The 25,487-nt window shown below is 37.7% G+C and overlaps 1 non-coding gene and 1 pseudogene across 1 annotated transcript; one reads left to right on the top strand and one right to left on the bottom strand.

The window, feature by feature from the left end:
• Positions 1 to 21,748, top strand: part of LOC137988862 (tyrosine kinase receptor Cad96Ca-like) — a 27,191-nt pseudogene extending 5,443 nt beyond the window's left edge.
• Positions 7,657 to 7,729, bottom strand: Trnaa-ggc (transfer RNA alanine (anticodon GGC)). Its single transcript has one exon. It is a non-coding gene; the product is annotated as a tRNA-Ala (tRNA).
• Positions 21,749 to 25,487: the final 3,739 nt, after the last annotated feature.

The raw sequence follows: 25,487 nt of genomic DNA, 5'->3' as shown, positions 1-25,487 counted from the left end.
TTTTTTTGTGCTATGAGTTTTGTTTACAATTTAGATCACGTGTCACGTGATTTTTAAAACAAAAAGGTTTGAATTGAATAGATTTACTTCCAAATAAAATCAAGAGAGTATGAATCATACTCTCTTGATAAAATAGATTACAGTTCAAAAGGCAGCCAGGTGGATTTCCCGCTACTCCGGCTTAAAAGGAATGCAGCTTATAGAAATTAGGATTTACGACAAGACTTTTTGCAATCCTACCCAGTGCCTTCTCCAGGGGTGATCTATAGCTGTTAGGTGAATCCTTTTATACGCGCCCTAGTTAGCACACATTAAACACAAACTTCGTGAAAAGATTGCAGGCTTTTGAAATGTAGTGTTGGAGAAGAATGATCAACATTAGCTGGAAATAGAAGCTTGCCAATGTGAGAGTGTTGTAAATGGCTGGTAAAAATCGGAGATTTTTGTACACGAAATAGGAAAGGAAAATAGAATATTTTGGACATGTCATGACACACGATGAGTTGCTAAGTGTAATAATGGAAGGAAAAGTTGAAAGAACAAAAGCAAGAGGACGACAGAGAAAAATGTATTTAGATGATATTTGCACATGGACCAATCAGGAAAAGAAAAATGTTACTATTAGGAAGTATAAGGATGGAGAAAGTTTCACATGACCTCCTACCTCCCCAGGAGATGGAACTTTACATGACACCAGTTAGCGCTATTTCTTATCAATAAGGTGTAAACATGTGTTAGGTACGCTGTGTATACTAGTCCTTGCAATGACTGCCAACGTGAGTATAATATCGGACAAACCAAACGTCAGTTTGGCGTGCGTTTAAAGGAGCATGAAAGAGCAATATTCTTTTGCATAAAAATAGTGAAGCTTTGTCGTAACGTGCCTGTCAGACCAACCATGAAATTGGGTGAGATATATCATTCAAACGTTATCACCGCCATCTGGCGGTACTATCAACGCCTCTCATTGGAATCTTGGCACATTAATTCCGCCCACGCTCCTTCAAAACGTGATCATGGCGGTGTTTTCAAGTTTTACCCTACACCTATTTACACCTTAGTGATAAGAGGTGACGCTCATTAGTGATCGTATGAAAGGAGTAGTATAAAATCTTTAGATCACCCCTAGAGAAGACACTAGGCAGAAGTATCGAAACGTGGTCTTCAATCGTAATTTTTAAAAGTGCATTCATTTTAAGCTGAGTGGAGCAGCATGAAACTATGTTACATTTACTTTCCCAGCGATTGGTAACCGGAATTATCTTTATAGTGTAGTCGAAATTTTCCTTTTATTAACACTGATTTCATTTTATTTGAGCAATGGGCGGGATTTTGTGAGGATTTTTATCTCACCGAATTGCGCTATTTTAATCTCAGAACTTCTCACTGCTGAGATATCTCCAAACCCATATCCCACAATGCTAGAAGGGGATACACTGACATTGACTTGCAAAACCAATGAAGTTACATCGCAAATCAAGTGGAAAAAGAGTAACGTTTTGAAGATTCCAAGGGCCAAGATCACTGAAAACGGTGAAGGCAGCATACTCGTTATTGAAAACGTTGAAGTTTCTGACAGTGGTAAATACTCATGCCAAGCACTGAACAAAGCATGCTCTGCATCCTCTTCTGTTGATATCGAAATAACAGGTAAAATTGTCACCGATGCAGAATTGTGTAGTTGTCTAATAGTGGTTGGGGAATATAACAATTTGCTTTAATTAATTAATTAAGGTGACCAAACACATGTTTGATCACTTATACTTACATTTCTGCCAAATTTATTCAGTTGGAAGCTCAAACTTGATCACTGATAAGTGCTACCACGAACGTTTATATTTTTGACTGTCAATGTTCTATGCAAGCTCTTACCTTGGTATCGCATCTACAATCGGCGTCAAAATAAGTTGACACATTGTGTCTGTACAGCAGTTTTTAAGCTTAAAAGAACGGGGCTGTTTGTACCACGCTTTAAATTTTCCAAAAGACCCCCTCCCCCATTCAATATTGTCTGTTTGTAGTCAAAGATCACACGAATAGACCAATTTCGATATATTAAAATTCAGTCCTAAACAAAAGACATCATCTCGAGACTCTGGGGATTAAACTCATTCAAATCCTTACATTTATTCCCCAGAGCCTCGAGCTGATGCCTTTTGTTTAGGACTGAACTTTAATATATCGAGATTGGTCTATTACGAAACAACATTGTTTGGGGGAGAGGAGAATTGGGTAGCCTAGCAAGGACAAAGAGTTAAGAATGATAGCTAATGGCGGAATAGGGTGGTTGAAAGGGCCAATGTGTAAACAATTTTGTCCCCGACTGTAGAATAAAACAAGGCCTAATTGATGGTTTTTCCTCAATGAATGAGTTGCCAGTGATCGGATCCCTGCTTTATACGCAAAGGGTACTGCGATCGCCAGGGGGCTAACTTTGCAAGTCGCTGTAAGAAAATGTATAGCGGAAAATTATTTCCACGTCCAAAAAACGAATTTGGAGAGAGATCAACGCTTTTGTTTCTACATTTTATTCAGAAATCGATCTGGGCAATGTTGATACGTGTCAAGTGTAAGTTTTTGTTTGAATTACCTTGAAATATGAGATATAATTTGCTGATTAGCTTCCTTGCTAGCGTAATGTTATAAGGTTTATTGTGAAATGGTCTTGAAATATTTAAAAATAGGGTATAAATCTGGAGGAAATAACTCAAAACAGCCTTTTAAGTGGCATTTACGTATGTATAGCGGGCTGGCTTTTCTAAACTAAGCAATTCAAATAATATTGCAAATATGCCTAGTGGCAATCATTGTGCTGTGTTGGGTTGTAACAAAGATCGAAGGTACCCAAAAAAGCAGAAGATTTTTCCTCACGTTGAAATGTTAAGATTTTACTCGCCCACGAATAACATAGATCATTTGTCGTGGGCTGCTGGCTAGAGCTATTAATCCTGACCAAGTCAAGGTGTCAATGCGCACAAAGGTATGTTTAAATCATTTTGTACGTGGTTTCAGAACCTCTGAATGTCCTACCGACCAACTTCGTATATAGAAGAGTCCGATTGTGAGAGTAAACCTCAAAGACCTGCTCCAAAGATCAGATCTACAGAGAAATAGTATATGGAGATGACGCTTTTCACGATTTGTTTGAAGTTGAAGCTTGACAAAATTGCTTGGATCCAGTTACTGTGACTTTACTACTTGTAGATGGTAGTTTGACAGAAGCAAATCTTTTTTTTAACAGTTGAGGCATATCGAAATCAATTGAAACATAGAACCTACCTCCAGGCAGATTAGGAGATTGAAATATGGTTTGCTGGATTGTAAGCATCGTAATACATTAAAGTGATTCAGGGATTCATGTACCCACAGAGTTTGAAGAAAATAAAAGCGGCTCAAAAACCGTTGGATTTTTCTCAATCAAACTATAACTTAACCTATGGATTACCTCATGTTTCTCATCAGTCCTTTCATCCCTCCAGAGAGAAATAGCTTTATAAAGACAATTTCCATCTGCAGTCTGCAGTCTCTGACAACGACTTCCCTGTTTTAAGGTCGTAAATTTTCTAGAAGCCATAATTCGTTTACGCAAGACGTAACTAATCAGAAAACACCCTATACACACGAAAATACAATTTAATGGCTTTATTGAGTTACTTACTTCAAATTTATATCAAATTTTGTTATATTTCGAGACCATAACGTGATGTCAACATTTCAAAATAAACCTTATGCAAGCAAGGACGTTAATCAGTAAATGTTATTTCATATTTCACGGTTATTCAAACATAAACTTACATAAACTTACAGGGTGGAAAGAACCTTTGATCTCTGCCGATAATCGTTTTTTTGGACGTCGAAATAAGTTTCGCTATACATTTTCTTACAGCTCCTTGCAATTTTTGCCCCCTGGCGATCCCAGAACCCTTTGCGTATAAAGCAGAGATCCGATTACTGGAAACTCATTCATTATGCAAAACTCGCTCATTAATTTTCTTTGCAGCTTAAAATAATAGAAATAAAATATCTTTAACAGCTGTTAGTATTGAATTTTAACAGATGGATTTTTCATAATTCGCTGATAGACGTTGTTCAATTCATCACAATCCCAGCAACTAGATTTGAAGATAACTTTGGACATAAAAGATCCATCTAATCTTGCCAATGGCCAACCAATTTTACAGTTTTTAGATAATTGTCATAATAACATCAAATTCGCAATTGAACTTGAGGAAAGAATTTGAGGAAAGTAGCAAAATCCCTTTCCTGGATATTCTTCTTAAACGTAATCAACACAATCTATCAGCATCTGTTTATCGTAACAAAACTTCTACGGGGCTTTTTCCCGTATAAGAACAAATCAGCTCGATCTTGTTGTACAAAGTTATCTACAAAGCTAGTTGCTGGGATTGTAATTAATATCAAAATTTTCATTATTATTATTATTATTATTATTTTTTTTTTTATTTTTTTTTTTTAACTATTATTATTATTTTCTTTTTTGTAGACGACGCATTTGTAGTCGGAACTATTTTAATTCCAAATTTCTTCGAAGTTTGCGAGAAATTTAGCAAAATAGCCAGGAGTTCTCGGTCCCTTGAAATTTTTTGTATCTTCCAGCGCTTTCCTATAGGATACTTCTGGATGCATAATCCTTAAAGCTCGAGTCTGAACCCTCTCGATTTGATCAGACAAAAAGACTGCTAAAATAAAATGGAAAGCTTGAGAGGCATATTTCCAGACAGAACGAATACATGCGCAGTAAAATTGAATCAGAGAAATGCGGTCAATACCAGCGCTCTTAAGTTGCCTAAGCAAATAAATTCTCTGTGAGGCTTTCGCAGAAATTTTTTCAACATGCTTATGCCACTTTAGGTCACCCTTTTTTGAAACACCCAATACTTTAGCCGATTTAACGATTTCACAAAATAACTGGGAGTTTTGACAATTTGTTCTCCTCATTCGCGATCGTCCAGATCTTTTAGTTCAAGCATTGCCATGAGTTCACTTTATACTGACAGAATTTTTGCTCGGGTTGGAAACAGTTATAAATATGTAAAAACAAAGGGTTGGGATTTGAGTTGGCCAATTATGGTTGTAGAGTTCATTAATGCAATAGCTGTTTCGTTGGAGAACTCAGCCAAAACAATACACTGAAAAGAAAAGTTGAGTTTTCTGAATCCTTTTTTTGATAGGGCTCCAAGAACAAAGACCAGGTAGGTTTTTTAAAGTGTTGTGAGCTTCTTTGTTCCTTTGAAAGATCTTTGTTCCAACGTGTAGTCTATTAATAATCAATATGTGAGCAAAAACTTGATGGGACTTCACGGGTGTCTACTCACGCAGCTCTTAGCAGGTTTTTTTATGTGTTCACGAATCCAGGAAGTGATTATGTATGGCTGGATGACCTAAGTGTTTTTAGGCGAATGATCCGGCGTATTGGACTAACTTATGATTTATGAACTGGCTGTTCTGCCACAAACTAGTGCAGCAAGATCTAGTCCTGTCCTTTCCTGGTTGGACTGGGTTCCTTTAAGCTCTAATAAATGAAGAAGAGTACCAATTCTCCCACTCCATATTCAGCCTCGAATGACAGATATCATGTACAAAAAAACTTGCATCCATTCATGGTTCTGTTTTTTACAGCTATAGAGTGGTACTACATCGTCGGCCCTTTGTCTGCTGTGGCGTTATCAGCATTAATCGTTTGGTACCTTTGCAAACGACGGATGACAGGTACACATCTCTAATCTTAAGTTAAAGAGTCTTACGTGTTTCTATGTAGGTATCTGTGATCTCGTGAAGCAGTGTAGTACATTTGAAGGGTTATTGTCTATCTTTTTAGTGGTGGTAGTAGTAGTAGTAGTGGTAGTGGTAGTGGTTGTGGTAGTGGTAGTGGTAGTGGTAGTGGTAGTGGTAGTGGTAGTGGTAGTGGTAGTGGTAGTGGTAGTGGTAGTGGTAGTGGTAGCGGTAGTAGTAGTTAGTAGTTAGTAGTTAGTAGTTGTAGTTGTAGTTAGTAGTAGTGGTAGTGGTAGTGGTGGTAGGTGCAGTAGTAGTAGTAGTAGTAGTAGTAGTAGTAGTAGTAGTAGTAGTAGTAGTAGTAGTAGTAGTAGTAGTAGTAGTAGTAGAAGTAGTAGTAGAAGTAGTAGTAGTAGTAGTAGTAGTAGTAGTAGTAGTAGTAGTTGTAGTAGTAGTAGTAGTGGTGGTGGTGGTAGTAGTAGTAGGCTGAACTAAAGAATTCGCAATATCTTTCGTTGTCATGAAAATTACCAGCCCTTCTCTTCAACATAAAATCATGTATACTACTAATAATGTCCGTCCTCAAATAACGTGGTCTAGTCATCCGCACCGAGTATATTTCCTCTTTTTTTCTTTACATGATCTTTCCGCCCCTTTACTGAGCAGCCACAGCGAGGTAAGTCAATTATCATTTTTGGTCAATCCACTTGTAATACACAATAATGAAATTCTGAAAGAAATAAACGCCTTTGCGCAGTCATTCTGATCTCATATACATCTCATTTGTCTAAAGTGAACGTTAACTGTAATACTAGAATCTCCAATGACTTCGAAATTTGGTCGTAAAAGATTTTTCCAAAGAGATAAAAATGACTTAATCAATCTTAAAAACAAGAAAAAAAAGATTACTGGTGCAGACGGGTTAACGACAAGCATTTTCTCATTCCACAAAATTAGATAGATCCTCTACGAGTCCAACCAAGGTCATCTACCGCTTCTTCTATTGCTTGTGTTTTTGTATAGGGACGATTTTATGCTATATTCGATTTTCTTTTTCCGTTTTCTATCTTGTAAGCAATTTATCTGTGAGATAACATGTTGATTTATCTTCTATCTTTTTTTTTTTTTGACAACTTATTTTTCAACCCCATATTCCACAATACAACCCTACTTTACAACATACTGCACTGCACTACAACGCACTACACTACACTACACATTAGCTAATTAGAGAGCTTAAGCACGAGACGTTTTTTTCTCTACACGGACGTTGGCCGGAAGTGATTTTCCAAAAAAAAAAAAAATATTGGTGTCACACGTCCCAAACATCAAGTCACAAACATCAACTCTGGGTATTTGCTGTCCGTGGAAAGGTAAGTTAATTTGATGTGGAATAATTAATTTATTCATTGGTTTTTCTTGTATTCCTGTGTATATACTGGACTATCAACTTTAGATTTCCTGTCATTTACCAAAGAAATTTGCCTTAATCAGTTCTCCACATGATGAAAAGAGCGCTGCGAACGCCGTTACTCAAAGCCTTCAAAAGAAAAAAAAAAAAGAGTAAGTACTAGTCCTTTAAAAATATATATGCTTTCCTTGAGAAGTACCTCTTTGTATGTGCTTGTGTTTTTTCTCTGGGGTCTTAAATTTTAATGCACTGGCAGCATGTGGTAATGCTAAGGCAACGATTTCAAAAAGACCATGTTAGCATTTGTAAAATTAAATGACCCTGAAGTTTACTTTCTTTTTCTGTAACCCTTCTTTGTTGAATAAGAGTCATTTTCTTTTCTTTGCAGAAATGTGGCAATGGCTCGGGCTGATCAGCGAACACTGGAAGATCATGAATGAGAGAAGTGAACCTTGCACTTAGCAGGACAATTTCAGCAAATGCTGCTTTATAGACACCCTGAAAAATTCAGGTGGCTCCAACGGGATTCGAACCAGGGACCTCTGCGATGCCGGTGCAATGCTCTACCAACTGAGCTATGAAGCCACACAGTTGGGAGCAGGTCAATTTGTTGGGCTCATTTGTTCTGGTGAAGGACTTTATGAATGAAATGACTTGAATGTATATTTGAAATGCTGGTAAAAGAGGAATGAGAGAATTGAATTGTCCAGCGAAGTGCGAGGATCACTTCAAATATATATTCATTTTATTGCCTGATAAATCATGTTTTTCAAATCTGAAGATAGTATAATTTTGTGAAAATAAAAGCGATGCGTAATATACAGAAGTACTTTTCTTTTTTTGCCGACAAGGACAGGAGGATTGGTGCCGTGCAAGAGGGATTATGGGTATGAGTGTCAGATATATGTAGTAGGCCGTTAAGATTTAAAAACCATTGTAGGACAGCAACAATTCATCTCCCAAGTTGAAGTTTGATTTAAGTGTGTATTGTTAGTTTTCATGATTCGTTACCGTAACTCAGCCCCCGTATTTAGTGACACCGCAGTTGGTGGGGATATACGTTCCCTTTCTTCCGTAAAGTGTTTTTGGGTCTTGGTATACAGCGTTGTCGCACAAGTTTACATAACTGCGAATTGGTTTTCCTCTGAAGACACATGTCTGAATTGTGAGGTATGGTGAGCAGTATTTAATTTGTCACTGTTGCTACAGTAAACAAGCGTATGAGGTCTTTGCTGACCTACATGCCCCTGTATCTACTCTGTTGTATGCGTCTCATTCATTTGGTAGTGAAGGCAAAATTTTAGTTATATTCAGGATCTATTCTGGATACCGGGAAACATCTCACATCCAATTCATAATGCGTGTAGTTAAATTGAAGGTTTCAAGCTGTGTTTTCTTACAACAAGAGTTTATCCTTTCATATCAATCCTGGATTGTAACTTTTTAAAGCATATGACATTTCTTTCTAAAGAAATCTTGATTCTGCATTCAGAAAGAATCAAAACTGCTTCACAGCTAGCGAAATCACTAACGTGAAATGCTCAATGCAAGCAAGTCAAGTCACGGACGTCGGGCTCGACCCAGTCTCTCTACGGCTACTTGGCAAACTTCTTGTGCATAAGCTCTCTACTGTATACTCTACGTATGACGCCCCCTTCTGTAAATAGCATTGCAATAACTAACCACAAGCAAGGGAGGATGACTATAGAGAACACATCTCCATGCCTCATCTATTTTTATCTTCGCGCCATGGTCGCACAGCCAATGACACCCAATCAGGTGTCTTCCTCCAAATGGCCGCGCATCTTGACCACGGGTTAAATTGTGAGATTGAAAAAAATTATCATTGGAAGAGGCCAATATATGGTGGAGATGTTCTGTCCCCTCATCCTCTCTTGCCACAAGACAAAATGAAGGAGAGAGAGGGTGTTGGGGCTTTGGCCGGGATACCTGAATTTCAAAAAAAACTTATTTCAAGATGAAAAGAAGTGCACGATTATTAATCATAAGAACGTATCTGGCATTGTAAAATGGCAGCTGTTGGATATTAAGTATGGCTTCCTTAGTTGTTTGCCACTCCGGGTTTGGGACATCATACACCAAAATCATTGCTTCTGCAATTCAGAACGTCATTTTCAATTCTCTTGACTTCCTGCATCAGATAACCAAACCAATTACGCTTTTGGAAACTTGCTGTGACAAAATGAAAAACAGTTTTGGCGAGCGGCAACCAATCAACCATTGGAAAATGAGAATCCTAACACGCAACATTTCTGGATTAAAGATCACAAGGTGCCGCGGAAGAACATGAAATGGAGGTGTTGAATGTTGAAGTGGATTCATGGGAAATAGCACGTCGCCAGATTGCACTTGAGGAGGTCATTGGTTCAGGAGCATTTGGAACAGTTTGGCGAGCAACCTTGAGTCGTGAAAATGGAAAACCAGGCATACGTTTTGTTGCAGCAAAGTGCTTTTCTCGTAAGTACGATTCAGCTTTGTTAATTTATAGTTTCCATCGGATACCTTTCAGTTAAAGAGGTATCACAAGTGCTTAAATGAACTGCCTGTCACGTAGAATCTTACAAAGCCTCGTTCAACATGCACGATAAAAATGTGTCGTAACAGAAAGAAAAACAAATATCCATTACTATGTTTTATGAAAGGGTGCAGCAAAAATCATCAATTCTCAATCAACTCTTTCATAATCTACCCACCTTTATCTTAACCTTGAAACAAATGCGGAGATTACCAAAATAGATCACCTTCTCCTAACAGGTTCCTAATCCTTCATTGCAAGTGTAAAAAGATATTTTGTTTTTTAACTTTTATTTCAAGCTTGCATGGCGACGTCTTGCCTCAAATACACCAGATTTTTACCCTCGCTGCACATTAAGGGATAAAAATCCTCATACAATTAATAAATAAATAATGCTTTTAACCATTTATAGAGCCTATTTTCCATTGCTAAATTGCAGTTTAAAATTAAATACCGTATAAGATGATTAAATACCCCCAACTGGTTGACAGAGTAGAGATTTGAATCGATCAAGCATATTCGATTCTCCCTAAGCTTTGGAGCCCCAAACACTGAATCAGGAGCAGGGGTAGCTTTATTGACTGGTGCGCTTCTTTGACAGTCAAACGTCACAACTTCGATTCTCAGCGACTTAAAAGTCTGCATGTTTTAACACCTTCCTTTAACTTGTGTAGCTGTAGCTCTAATTATCTGTAAAATGGAGTAAGAAGCGCACCATCGGCTTCCATTGATATCAGCCTCCTATGCGAATGAACTACCGGCATTAAAAAGATGGACTTACTTTTATCACAATGCTTCATGACGTAAAGAAAATGAGACAAAGACAAGTCTGGGAAATTAAAACAACCGTGTTATTAATAGTTCAGTTGAGGAGGTAGAAATACATGAAACACCTCAACAAGTCATGTGTCCAGTCTTATTGTACCCTGGTGTCATTTATTGTAGCCACATCTGGAGATGAAGGAAAAGTCGCTCTGATGAGAGAGATCGGGTTGGGCAAACTTATTGGAGACAGCCCTCAGCCGAATATTGTTCAATTCAATGGCTGTGTCACCACCCAAAGTAAGGATCTTATTGCAACTGCTAAACTGTAGAAACAGCTGTGAGAGATTTGCAGCAATAATAAAAGACCGCTAGTGAAAACCTTATCAATCGATGATATTCAGGGCTAAATTTGTCTATTTAAGCAAATTGTTTGGGTAATTCTAACCCATTTTTGCCGTGTTACACGAGTAACGAGATAATGGCCGTTTTCACCACATTTCCCAAGAACAAATTAAACCCTCTTAACGTCAAGTTCATTTCCAACAATTGCATAGCATAAGGTCAAGAAACAAAAAAACAGAACAATTTTCAAAATAGGTGAATCATCAAAGCAACGCCATGGAATAATGACAAAAGATATGAACTTTGTTTTTTGATCTGAAATGCAAACCCTTGAAGCTGATAGTTTTAGTAAAAATGCGAATGGTTGGCTATATAAAACGGTCACGTGCCTGATTTCACACTTCTAAAGAGAACCCACGTGGAGCTTCTTCATATAAGAAAGTTTTTGAGGCTTTGGTTTATTTATTTATTTATTTTTATCTGCAATTATTATTACTAATTTATTCTTTTGTGCAAGAGACTGGCTCAGGCTGCAAAGACCACCAGGGAGAGATAAACAATTTAAAGGAATTGTACATTTTGCATGACAATTGTTACAAATTTTTAATCATCTCTTACTCACTATACTTTCGTCATATTAAAAATCCAGCCCTTAGTATTTTTTTTTTCATCATAGAAAGTTCTTCACAAATATGTGGAAATTATGAGTAACGTTGATTAATGTTTTTTTTAGTTATTATTTTATTCATGTGTTTTTTTTTCTCACTTTTACATTCATTCTTGGGTAATGTGACCTTTAACTTGGGGAATGTGTAGATAGTCGCCCTTTTCTTCATTCTCATCCCCTCTGCTCATCGAAGGTGAGCCGCTAATATGCGATGCTGACAAAGGTGGTTGGCTAAACTGTGATCTTCCAACACAGAGCCACGCAAATACTGCTTTATTTGTTTACTTCTTAAAAGCGTCTAAACGTAATAATGATAGAGTCCATATCCACCTTTCCGAGAAGCTAATAGTTTGAATGTAGCATTATAGAAGTTGTCCAAACTCTGTGTAACCTTTACAGTACAGCCAATTTTGATCATGGAGTACTTACCCTGTGGGGATCTTCTGGGGTACCTGAGAAAAAGCCGTGGAATTTTCGACAAACATTATTGCGGAAAACTAGCAGTAGCGCCACTGAAGACCTATGACCTATGACTATGACCTATGACTATGACCTAATGTCATTTTCAAACCAGATTGCTACTGGAATGGTGTTCCTGGCATCCAGAGGGGTATGTGACACGAAACAAGCATGTCATACGATATGGTACTATTGTTGCTTATTGTAATCTTTCACAGATTAAGATTGTATCTACGAAATGCATCATGCGATATGCTTACTGCTTGTAGTGTTTGACATTATGTAGACAAAAATGTGTGATCATTTTGCTATAATATTCTTATATCGAAAAGCAATGGATTGCTGTAGGTGACACGTACTAGCGCGCGCTTTAAACACTGGGTTTTCCACATTGGGATAACGCTGGAGAACCATGCAACGACCTATGCCTTGATATTACATAGTGTGATCTGCCCCCGCCGTGGTCGTCATGATAATTCAACAGTCATCTTTTTAAGTCAGTAATCGGGGAACATTGGCTACGTTGTTTTCTAATCACATTAGTTAATTAACAATTATTGGATTCGGTTTCCCCATGATAGCGATAATTATCAAGGCCAAAGGTTGTGCTATCTGCCGAAGCCGAAAGCTGAGGCGGATAACACAAACTGATGCCTTGATAACTATCGCTATCACGCAAAAACCGAATCCAATAATTGTTTTATTATGCATATTCCTGAGTTGCATTTGTAAAGACAAAAGGACTGACTCATCCATTTCTTTGGACGAGCGGTAAATCAAAGAAAGTTTCTGCGGTTGGCAAAGTTTCTTTCCTCTTCTCTGCTGGTTACTGTGTCAGGTGACGTCACTTCTGCATGCATAAAACTATTGTCTCTGTGTATGACGTCAATTCTACGTATATAAAATCTATTGTCGATAGGTATGACGTAGGAGAAACAGAGCAAGCAAGAATTAGCTGCGTGCTTATAGCCAATCAAAATCGAGCTTGTGACACCAATGTATAATAATACCTACTAACTAACTTCCTCTGAGTTAGAGGAAGCTTTAGCTTTGGACCCGCTTGCAGCCCTCTTGTTGATAGGGAAATGCAAATCGCACCTCTTCACTACAGGTGGGATTACAGAACATATTACCCTATACGCGAGGATGACTAACGTTGATTATTTGCTTTTTGTAGATTATTCACCGTGATCTTGCAGCACGAAATGTACTTCTTGATCAAAACCGTGTGTGCAAGGTCACTGATTTTGGGTTATCTTACCAGAACTTTAAATATGGACATGGCAATGCCAAAAAGGTGGGTTACATTATTGATGGATTCCCTTTCACTTTGTTCTCTGTGTACCTCTTTGACGTTCTGTTTTTAACACGAAAATGCAATGCTGTTTTCTCCCTAGGGCTGTATGCCAATAAAGTGGACGGCACCTGAGATACTCTTCGGAGATCCTGCAAATCTGTCAAGCAAAAGTGATGTGTATGTGCTTTTGACGATTAAATTTCCAGACTTTTGAAGTATTTAGTGCCTAAGACACAATTGTATCAGGTCAGGAAATGCAATAATGTTAGCGCCTAAGAGGAAAGCTATTCTTGTCAACCCCGTTTGGTTGGTTTAAGGTATATAAACATGAATAGTAAGTCGCATTGGTTTCTGCGTGCAAACTCGATTCGATTGATACTATATTTGAGTAAAGGAAAGAAAAGGAATGAACTTTATTTACATGTCTAGTCCTTCTAAGGCTGGAGTACAGCTTGGGGACACTGTAGACTGAAATCAACAATCAAGGCATATCAAGTCAAAGGTTGGTTTTTGAGGAGAGCCAGGGAAAACCGGAATGTCTGGAGACAAACCTCTCTGTGAATAGTAGAGAATCAACAAACTCAACCTACACATGATGCCTGGATTATTTGTTTTTTGACAAGGGGAAAACAAAGAGTTGTTGTTGATGGCGTTGTTACGAATCATTTAAACATTAATAGAGGTGTCCTCAAGGGCACTGTATTAGGCCATATATTGTTTTCTATCATAGTCAGTGATATCAAGGTCATCGCACCGAATCAAAATTCGCTTGTAAAATTTGCTGATAACTTAATTGTTGAATGGACAACTGTTAATCGCATGCAACTAAACTTCAAGAAAACGTGGAAGATACTTCTAAAAGGCAAACCCACTAAAGCTTTACCAGTTCCTCTGACTTTTATAGATAGAAAACCCAGTCTGAAGTTACTGGGTGTAACATTTCAGTCCGATCCGTGTTTACAGTAACTGGGCTTTATATCTAGATAATATCATTTCGAAAGCTAGCTAGCAGTCGTCTGTATATCTTAAGTGTTTGTAATTTTTATGGAGTACCGTTGAATCATCTTCATCTTCGTTAGTCTTATTTCACCTATATTATTATTATTATTATTATTATTATTATTATTATTATTATTATTATTATTATGTAGAATTGAGCACAGGGTTTTTCCCTGGGGAGAAATATCCAGTCAAGTCTCATCCCGAGACCTCAGACTTCTAGCACTTTTCTGAGGATATGTGCCGATCCGAGGAGTGCCGACTTTTGCATCGTTCTTGTTCAGTTCTTAATTCGTAGTTGCTCCAAGTGGCCTGCCAGCTTCTTTGACACTGAACCCAATTCACCTACTACCACTGGCACCACTTTTGTCCTTGATTTCCAGATCCTTTTAATCTCTCTTGCCAGGTCTTGGTACGTTTTATACTTTTCAGCTTCTTTTTGCCGTACGTTGCTATCTCCGGGAACAGCTATGCCCACAATGATTGTTTCCTTTGCCTTCTTGTTCTGAAGTACAATGTCTGGCTTCCTGTGATGGATTTCAAGGTCTGTTTGGATGGTAAAGTCCCAAAACAGTTTTACTTCCTCATTCTCTTCTATGCTTTTGGGGGAATGCTCATACCATTTGTCACTGCACTCAACTTCATACTCTTTGCACAACTCCCAATGTATGACCCGCCCAACAACATCATGTCTCTTTTTATATTCTGTCTGCCCAAGCTTGGGGCAACTATACAAAATATGCTGCACAGTTTCATCGTGACTACCACACATTCTGCATTTGGACGAAACATTTTGGTTTTCGATTTTGGCTTTTATGGCGTTTGTTCTTAGTGCCTGGTCTTGCGCGGCAAAAATAAGCCCTTCTGTCTCCTTCTTCAGTTCACCAGTTCTTATCCAATTCCAGGAAACACCAGATAGGCCCTCTGTCTCTTCCTTGAACTGCCCATGCAGCTCCTGCCAGACCAGTACTCAATTCTTTTCCTCTTTATCCATTCCTTATACTCCTTTGGAGTTTCAATTTCATCGACATTCTTCCTCTCCCGTGTAGCTTTCAACAAACGTTCGTGGCTCTGGCTGATGTAGACATTGATATTTCTTTCTTCAATATTTATGGCGTCTTCAACACTACTTAGTCCACGCCCTCCTTCTCTTCTTTGTAAGTACAGACGGCTTACGTTGTAGCTGGGATGAAGAGCGCCATGGATGGTTAATAGTTATTATTATTATTATTATTATTATTATTATTATTATTATTATTATCATTATTATTATTATTATTATTATTATGGCGAGTCTAGGAATCGAGCCCGGGCCACATTGGTGTGAGGCGAGTACTCTCACCATTGCGCCATCCCTGCACCATGCATCCCTGCAACCCAGTCCTAAATAAAGCGTGTGTGTGCGTATGTTTGTGTTTCTGTCTTACAGGTGGTCCTACGGAGTCGTTCTCTATGAGATATTCACAATTGGTGGGTACCCATGAAATTATTTTAAGCTAAAAAGTTTTAATTAAGAGGGATATCGCAAGGATGAGTGAGTTCGATTGTTATCTCCCATGGCTAACCGCGGTATTTTTGGTTGTGTGTTTGTGTTTGTTGGCCGGTTTTGGTTTGTTTTAAAACCTCCATACCTAAAATTGTTATTTCAGGTGAATTTATATGGAAATTCTCCCATCTACTGGATTTTCTTGTTTTTTTTGTGTGTTTGTTTATTTTTTCTTATAACCACTTTGCTGCTTACCAAGTTTCTGCTTGATTCTCACGTTTACATTTGTTTACGTGATTAGTACTACGAATCCTCTGTAAACGCCTTCAGGCGCCATCTTCCATTAAAGCCTAAATTTGTATCTCATTTAAACAAAAACCGTAACAAAGCATTTGACAATCAATAGGAGGCATACCATACCCTGGTTGGTCTGAGGGCAAGACAATGGCGGAGTTGAAAAGAGGATATTGCATGCCGAAGCCTGCACACATCGCCAACAACCTGTGAGTTACCGTCCACATTTTAAAAATAAGCAATTCGTCTTTTGTAAACCCAAGATTATCTATTTAGTTCTTTATTTATTTATTTATTTATTATTATTATTAATTTAATCATAGTGCACTCCAGGCAATATGTCTTATTTAAAGGAAAGAATTTAGGGCAAACGTTATGACAAAGAAGTGAACAAATGATCGTGGACTAGAACAAATATTCCAACTTATGTGGTTGGACACTTCCTAGCAATTACATAATAAAGTAATTGGTCAGGCGGAATAACGACTGTTTCACAATGAGTTACCCTCTGATTGTCGGAAATATAAAGTATTATTAAATTTTCAACCTTGGATATTTCGTTGCTAGCTTTTTGATGAGTTCTCTCAATCTCGGTTATCAACTCATATAACATGCAGGGGCGAATAGAGGATTTTTCCTAGAAGGGGGTGTGCACCTAAGAAAGGAATAAACTGATAAACTGACGGGTGTCTTTTTTGCAAAATACTACCTATTTTAGAAGGCTGCAGGTGATCTTGGAGGGGAGGTGGGGGGGCACCCCCTGAAGCTTTCCTCTACAACCGCCTCTCGCATGACCTAATGTGGAAACTGATTGTGTCAGGTGTTGCCAAGCTGGAAACTGATTGGTCTTAGTTTGCAAGTGTCCAAGCGTTCAGTGTTTTTTGATAATTTAATGAAACAATTATTACAGTCCCGCTTGTTGGATATGAGACTGGTTAAATTCAACTCGTTGGCTATTTACCATCTCATATCCAGCACACGCTCATGGAATAACTTTTTGACAATAAAAAAATACGACAGAACATTTCTTAAACACTTTCTAAGATCTAAAAAGCTAAAAAGCTGAATAATAATCGACGACGTTTCGACGTTGCCGTAACGTCATTATCTAGTCAAAAATGTATAAAAACTAAGTTCTATAAATAATAAGGCGAACAATAAGGGATGAAAATAGTTTACAAGTTAAAAAGTTTCGCACGTATGGAGTCCGTTTGGACGTTCAAATTAGGTTTGAATTTCTTGATGTAAAGCATTTCAAACACTAAACGATCAAATTTGCCTTGGCACTTTCTCATAATCTTGAAATGGCTCTCATTCAAAAGATCGCCCCTACCATGCGCTTCATAAAAATGCCTGCCGGTTGCCGAATTTTTGTGTTCAACAACACGTTGAAAAAGGTGTCGGGCTTTGTAGCATCGCACACATCACATACAAAATGATAAACAACGCATTGCTGATTGACAATTGATGGTTTGACTTCTTTAGGCTTGGGATCTAGCTGAAACTTGATCTTCGTATGGTAGACTAATTCTGACTTTCAACCTCGTTCCCAGAGCTTTTCAATGACGTTGTGACTATGTTGCTCTCGTCAGTATTTCTCTCCACTATGCTTACTGAATACTGACGAGGTTGACATAATCAGAATTAGTCTACCATTTAAAGATCAAGTTTCAACTAATGGATTGGCCCCACTTTGCAACCAGATTTTGTAAGCAAGAAATTAGAACAAGGTCTCAAACCTAAAGAAGCCAAACCGTCAATTATCAATCATCCAAATGGACCTCATACTTGAGAAACTTTTTGTTCAACTTTTTTTTAAGAAACGTTCTGTCGCAATTTTTTATTGTCAAATGTTTTTCTAAGTCACTTTTTTTTTGTAATAACCAAAAAAATTTTGCGGTCGTCTTACGGTTATAAGCAATTAGTATTATTAGAAAATTTCTTTCGAGTTTTTAGTTATTTCTATGTAAAAAAAGAACCAAAAAAGAAGGTGACACACGCTAACACCAACCCGCAGTGGCCAACACCTGTTATGTTAACGTTAGCCACGCCATGCTGATGAGGCCCAGCAATGCCGAACCAGCTGTCCATGGCTGCTAATTGTCCGCTGAAATGGTTGTGAGCATGCGTTATGTGTTAACCACACCGGACTGGTTTCACCTTGCTTTTTTTTTTTAGTTTATTTCAAATTTCTGGAGAATTTATATCTTGTTTCAAAGTATTTTCGGCCTCGTATAACAGAAAGCAGAGCAAAAGCAGTCCTTTCTTTTCTTCAGGTCCTCCAATGTCTCCGCACCAAAATGCAAATTTAGTTACGTTTTTTTTTTTTTCAAAAATTATTTTCTTCCTTTCTATTTACAATTTAATTTGCATTTTTGCTAAATAAATAAATAAATAAATAAATAATAACTTATTTGTTACAAGTTGGAAGATGCTGGCAATAGGAGTACGTGGGCATCTTTTAATTTCCACTTTTTTGCTTTAAGGTTTAGTTATTAATCACAACGAATACAGTCGAATCTCGATTATCTGGACCCTTAGGGACTGACCCGAATAGTCCGGATAATCGAAAATATGAATATTAATGAGTAAGCACTGAATACATTTGTAAACCGTAACATTTATTCGAGAATCATGCAAGAATGAACTAAACAAGTCATTTCTGCCTAAAATGTTCAAGTAAATTAGTTTGCTTCAAGTTTCTACAGCGTGTACGTGTCGCTAATTCCATCATTCTTCGAAGCTGCATAAGTTGAATAGCTTCCACATTGTTTTGTCTCTCCACCCATGTCAAACACTTTTTAAAGCATTCAACAGCTTCAGTGTTTGTAACAGTTTGCTCACCTCGACTCTCATCCTCCTCGTCGCTACTTTCATCCTCAACTGAACTGACTGAAGACTCAAGCCATTCTGTCGAAGCTTTGAAGGTTTCGCCGTTCGCGTTCTCCTCATGTAATTGCCTGTGAAAGTGCTTTGCTTTTTCTTGCAGAAGGGGACCAGAAATTGGTGTGCCAGCTGTTTTTTGCTGTATGAACCATGCGTATAGGGCCTCATCCAGCTGTTCATCATGTGCAACTTTCAATGATTTTCGTTTTAGTTCATGATCGATCTCCAAGCTGTCGGCAAACTTCATAACCTTGACTTTGTTTTTGCGAATGTCCGAAATCTGCTGTTTACTGACGCCATATTCACTGGATAAGCTCGTTCCTTTTTCGCCTTTTTCCAATCGTAGAATTATTGACTGCTTATCTTGTATAGAAAGAATTGAACGCTTACGCTTTGTCGACATGATGGAAATACTTTTCATGACACGAGCTTGTGTTTATCATACCAACGCTGATCGGGAAAGCGGAGCGTGAAATTTCACTTAGCTACAAAACAACTCTGAGCCCATGAACGCTCAATGAAATGCACTGCATTAGTTACCGTGCGTGTTCGGCGCGTTTAAGATCACTCGAGCAGTAAACTTGCCCTAAATTGTCTTTTGATGCGAAACAAATTCAGTTCTGACTGGAATTTTATATCTCAGTTCGGCGTAAGATAGCTTTTCTACGGATAATGAATGTGACTAATTAATATTTATGAAAACAATGGGACCAGAAAAGCTAGTCCAGATAATCGCGAAATCCGGTTAATCGATTTCCGGATAATCGAGGTTAGCTTAACAGGGCTATAAGGGAGAGTACAGTTTTTTCTACTGTAACTATGCACCCTAAAATAAAGTGTTCTAAAGTGTTCGAATGTACCAGTTATATTTTCTCAAAGAAACAAGTCGCAGATAAATTCTATGTCAAGAACCTCTCTTATCTGTATAAGCACTAACCGTCCCTTACGTCAAGTCTGGGATAACGAGATACTTTCTCTCTGTCATGTTTAGTGTTTAGTGCTATACTTTACCGGAGAACTTTATATATCTTTTAATACGTTTTCAAAGCAACATCAGAATGTCCGATCAAAAGCAATGACATTATATCCATCAAAAAATGTCGCAAGACCGTCAACGTAGAATCAATGCATTTTGCAGCGAAAAAATATCGAAACATAAACCTTCTTGCGAAAGGCTTGAAGGAAGAATTGCTGGAGATATAGGCTTCTCATCTCTTCCTTTTTTTATCATCAGGTATAACTTGATGGAGATGTGCTGGCAAGAGATCCCAGTACTCCGCCCTGATTTCGTAAATATTTCCAAGAGGTTGCGCTCGTTCATCGAAGGAGAGGTCAGTAACAAGACGTTTTCAAGGTGCTATTTTTTTCTTTCCTTTACTTTTTTTCTTTTTTTTTTATGCACCATGCATAAAGACTGATATTTTTGCCATGGCGTTGCTTGGAGCGAGCTCTGTTTTCTTGGAAACAGATATTAATACCACATATGTTTGGGATATTTTGGTCGAGCCCTGCTGGGCTAGGCCGTTTATTTAAAATCAGCCTGGTACCTTCTAAGAAATAACTAAATATTGAAGGCATGATTCCAGCAAAGGTGAGGGCACACCCGCCATCCACAAGAACCTAAGAAAAGAGGAGGGGAAAATGATCTTGACTCTCTTGAATTAGTTACTGAATGAGGCCCTACGCCTGTCTTCTGCACTGGATAAGAGCTAGAGAAAGTCCCGGATGACAGGAATGCCCCAACTGCATCGTGGGAAATAACTAATTAGGCATGTCACACTCCACGTAAATCCATTTAATTTTCTCTGGGCAATAATCTCCTTTTTTTTTTAAATGTCCAGTTTTAGCGATTATTATAATAATAAGGTTGCAACGGGTTCTAGAAAGATGATAAATAAAGGGAACGTTGGATGGGATTTTTTCTGAATGACAAACCATGGTTTCCTGTTTACTTTTATGAACGGGAAGAAGGGAAACTCGGCGATATCAGTGCAATTGCTAGAGGTAGAACTGAGAGATGAAGTTGGCTTATTTGGAAGTTGTTTCTGTACATGTAAAAGGGTGTAATAAATTGAGTTAAGTGCTACGTAAAGTCAAATTCAAATTAGAATGCTACTATTGCTTTAGGGCTACCCACTCTGACACGTTTTCAAAATTCTACAAAAAGTATTTATTCCCAGTGGCGTTATATATCGTTTTTTATCTATTCACACTGGATCGTTCGAAACCTATATAGGCAACTTGATTCAATATCCTATCCATGTCATCATTTTCCTCTTCAAATATCTGTGTGTTAACTCTTTACGAGAAATGCATGAAGTTTAAAGTGTTTTATCGTCGGAGTTTTTGGTCACTTTGTTGTGGGTGATGGGCATAAAGACGTTTCTAGGATGAATTTCAGTTTTGTCGATTACAATTTATTTCAAGCCAAAAAAGTAAAGAAAAAGAAGTAAAAACTAATTGCATGATACTGAGGAAACCTTTCTTATTTCTATATGTTGCAGTACCTCCCGTTGGTGGACGAATCAAAGTACGATGGAGCAAAATACTCAGGAGTTGAGGACGTGGGTGCAGAAACTGAAGATGACGCAAGAGTAGTTCGTGGGGCCACAAATGCAAAGGCCTCAACAAGAAAGTGGTCAAGTCTAAAATTATAAAAGCTAGCTGAAGTAGTTGTCATTCAGTAACAGTACTAGTTTTTAGAGTCAGAGAAAATGTGAAATTCAAAAGCTAGTCCTAATTCATATTTAGGTCGATTAAAAAAAGGCATAGACAATCAGACAGACAACCCAATCGTAAACTCGAAAATACCACGGAATCGATCAGTCTCAGTTTTATTCCAGACTAACTAAATGAGGAATTATTGTGACATGTTTTGGCAATCACTATCGACATCTGTGCTAATGCAGAACAAAGATCTTTTTGCCTTTGACATCAGTCAATATTGTTTAGAATATTCATTAGTACAACAATTGCTACAATAATTAATTGCTTTGCGAAATAAAATATAAACAAACCCGACAAGGTTTGACAATCGTTAGCTAGCGATCATAAGCAGAACGTTTTCCAAGATTTTGTAGGCACTAGCAGTAGTTTATTTCGGAGACCTAAATCGAAATCCAGTGTGATCATCACCGAGTATTCGGTATGATTGATGCTGGCTTTTTAATCCTACTACAACAGCGGCATCGAAAAGTGGTAGAAAAATATCCTGTTGACTGAGGAGGAAACAAAATACATTCAGGAGAGGAATCATACGGCAAGGGGCTTAAGATTACATCGAGTCATGCAGGTGTGGCATGGAAGAGAAGATGTTGGAGTATTAGTAGGCTTTATCAGGGTGTAAAAACACTGGTTAACTCAGTAAGTCCTTGCTTAATAGTGGCCTAGCTAAACATAATCGATCATTTGGCTTCTTCTCTTAATTGAGGGGGAAACAAAATATATTCAGGAGAGGAATAATAATTAATATAAATAGTGGGACCTGATAGACAAACTGACGTAACAGTGTAAACATTTCTTAGAGTCAGTCAAATTAAAGTAAATTTGGTAAACGAAACGGTCTTGTGCTTTCTTGTCTGTAAATAAAACTGCCCTATGAAATGAATTTGTACATTAAATGCGGGTTATAGTCAAAAGAGGGAAGTGACCCTTGCTCTTAGCTGGACAATTTAAACCAAAAGAACATTTTACAGTTCTGTGCTAAGTTTCCAGGCCACTGAATGAAAGCGAGGCTGGAGTTGACCTTCCTTTGATACAATCCCCATTGATTTCTTTATGTAAATCATGTTGTTGTAATGCTGACGAGTTTCTATTTACATAAGAAAAGCAGTTAGGTTTGTATCAAATCAAGGTCAACTCCAGCCTTGCTTTTATTCCAAGGCCTGGTAACTGAGCACAGAGCTGCGATAGGCTTTTCACGGTTAGTTTTTCTCATTTGCATTACAATGTAATTTAACGTGGATGCGAGGCAATTTCGGGGTATTTTGCAGTTTTAACCCGAAATTGCCTCGCATCCAGGTAAGATTGCATTGAAATGCAAATGAGAAAAACCAACCGTGAAAAAGGCTATTAGACACCTAAAAGGGATTCGAACCCAAGACCTTTGCGCTTACCAACAGAGCTATGAAGCCATTCAGTTGAGAGCAGGTCAATTTGTTTGGTTTAATTGCTTCCATGAAGGACTCGATGAATGAAGTGAATGTGTATTTGAAGTGCCACTTTGAATTAAAGGATATTGTCTGACTGGAAAGAAAGTACTCCAAGCATTCTAAGGACTTCGATGTGTTGAGTTTTTTTATCAGATTTTCGGGGTTAAATTTAGCGGAAAATCCAAGTGGCTTCAGTTGAATGAACTCTAGAAAAAATACGAGGGAATCCACACGAATTAATAACCGCAGTTTTTTTTCTCTAAGGCAACTTTGCCTAATTCTTTGATTGCACCTGACGTCGCGACGGCCATGTTGGTAATGGCGGCCATGTTGGTGGAAAGAACAATAGCGAAAAAGTCTTTTGGGAATTTGACTTTATTATTATGCAAAACTTGAGCAACATTTTTCAATTGTTTTGGCACCAACATGGCCGTCTTTTCACGTGAGTGCAATCAAAGAATACGAAAAAGCAGCACGCGTGTGCAGAATCTGGAAAGATTGTGTACAAGCCTAAAGCAGAATCTGTGCGCTCGAGACCATAGCCTCTCCTTCCCAAAGCCGGTTGGTCTTTCATGTACCGGATCCGAAATAGTCTGTATATAGCTAGTCTGTTCTATAAAACAAAACAAAAACAAAAACAAAAACAAAAAATACAAAGAGAACATAGCAATGCGTAATTAGCAATGGTTCTTTTGTCCACCGCCATTTTAGTCCTCTTGCGTCATAACATTGTCAAAGTAGCTGTGGAAATCAGGAGCTGCGGGATAAAATGAGGGGAAAAGACGCAGTAAACAGCCGTCTCATGAATTCTATTCAAATTGACGTGAACATTGTCAGTAGCTTTTCTCGCTTTCTGATTGGTTACTTACAACAGCTAATAAAATTTTATTGGTTAAAAAGTTGACAGTGTCACTCACAGTTGCACGGATTTTCGCATAGATTAAAATTTGTACATTTCTCTATACTTATTGAAGGATAAAAATTAGCCAATGATCGCGCGACAATTAAGACATTTATTGTAAAAAGAACTTTTTACAATGACTGCGCAATTGTCGCCCGCTCATTGGCTAATTTTTATTGTCAATACGCGGACAAACACAAAAATTTATAATTTATGCGTTTCAAAGAGTTTAATTTATGCAAATTTTGTGGAACGTCGATCTGTCACTTTTAACCAATAGAAAGTCTCCGTTTTTTTTTCCATTAGCCAATACGAGAACCAGGCAAGTTAATGAATTTGTTCGCGTCAGATTCAATAAAATTGAAGTTTCTTGCATTTTTGTTTCGTGTTCTTCTCGAGTTTTGACTTAAAGAGAGAGCCTGGGAAACACCCTAGCAAAACCCTTTCTGACGTAAATATGGCGACTAGCTAACCAGTAAACGTGCGCAAACGAAAAGCTTAAGGTTGTTTATTTCTAATGCTTATGTTTAATAAAAACGAAGGGGATAATTATTTTTAAAAGCCTTTTGTGTTGGCGTTGTCCTTGGTCTCCCGAATCCGACACAATGCTTTTTTTTTTCTTTTTTTCATCTCAGCCTGCTGCAAAAAAAAAAGGTGTAACTACTGACCGCAAAGCTCTTGCTTAAACTCTTGTGCGCGGCCAAACGAGACAAAACTTTTACCAACTCTCATGAAAATTTTGAGGAGGTTCAAATTCCTTGAGAGCTGCCGAGAGTCAATGAGAGTAGCCGAGAGTGAATGCCAGTTACTGCGTGAACTCAGTGATTTCGAAATAATAATAATAATAATAATAATAATAATAATAATAATAATATAATAATATAATATAATTTTACAATTTATAGCGCGCAAATATCTATATGAATATAATCAAATACACAACAAAAATAATTCACTTTAAAAAATGGTGCAAATGAAATACAAAGGCGCGGAAGTAAGGTTGAAGTAGTATAGTATGTATGCATTAATAACATTAAATGTTATGAAAATAACAAAACTCTTCTGCCAAATCCCTTCGCCCTACGAGAGAATCACGTAGTCCAGTTTCTAACACTTCTTAATTGGCTTTAACACCTTCATCCCGTTGAAAAGAGAAGACTCAAAGTTCATAAACTCAACTGGCGTAATGAACGAACTATAAATCTACTAGAGGTCATGTCCAAGACCAGAGACAATAACAAGTTAAATTGAGCACATGTAAATAGAAAGATCTCATTGGCTCTTAGTAGCAATGCAATATCGTCACACCCGTTTCCATATCAACAGCGACTGATAGTTTCTTTCAACAACGTTTTTGTAGTCGTGTTCTATTACTTCGATACTGTCTTCATCAAAGCCTAAAACTCTAGCAAAAACCTTCCATTTAGATGAAAGTTTTGCAGACCAAACTTAAGTCGAGATTTTCCAAACGAGCGAACCATCTTTTTCTCTATAAAAATGAGTATACACACTACAGTTATACAGGAGGATTCTAGTTTCCGGTTATAACGTTGCGTTTTG

The sequence above is a fragment of the Montipora foliosa genome, unplaced genomic scaffold (assembly GCF_036669935.1).
Source record: "Montipora foliosa isolate CH-2021 unplaced genomic scaffold, ASM3666993v2 scaffold_432, whole genome shotgun sequence".
Classification (NCBI taxonomy): domain Eukaryota; kingdom Metazoa; phylum Cnidaria; class Anthozoa; order Scleractinia; family Acroporidae; genus Montipora; species Montipora foliosa.
Note: the sequence above shows the minus strand (reverse complement) of the source record. Positions and strands in the feature narration are given on the sequence as shown.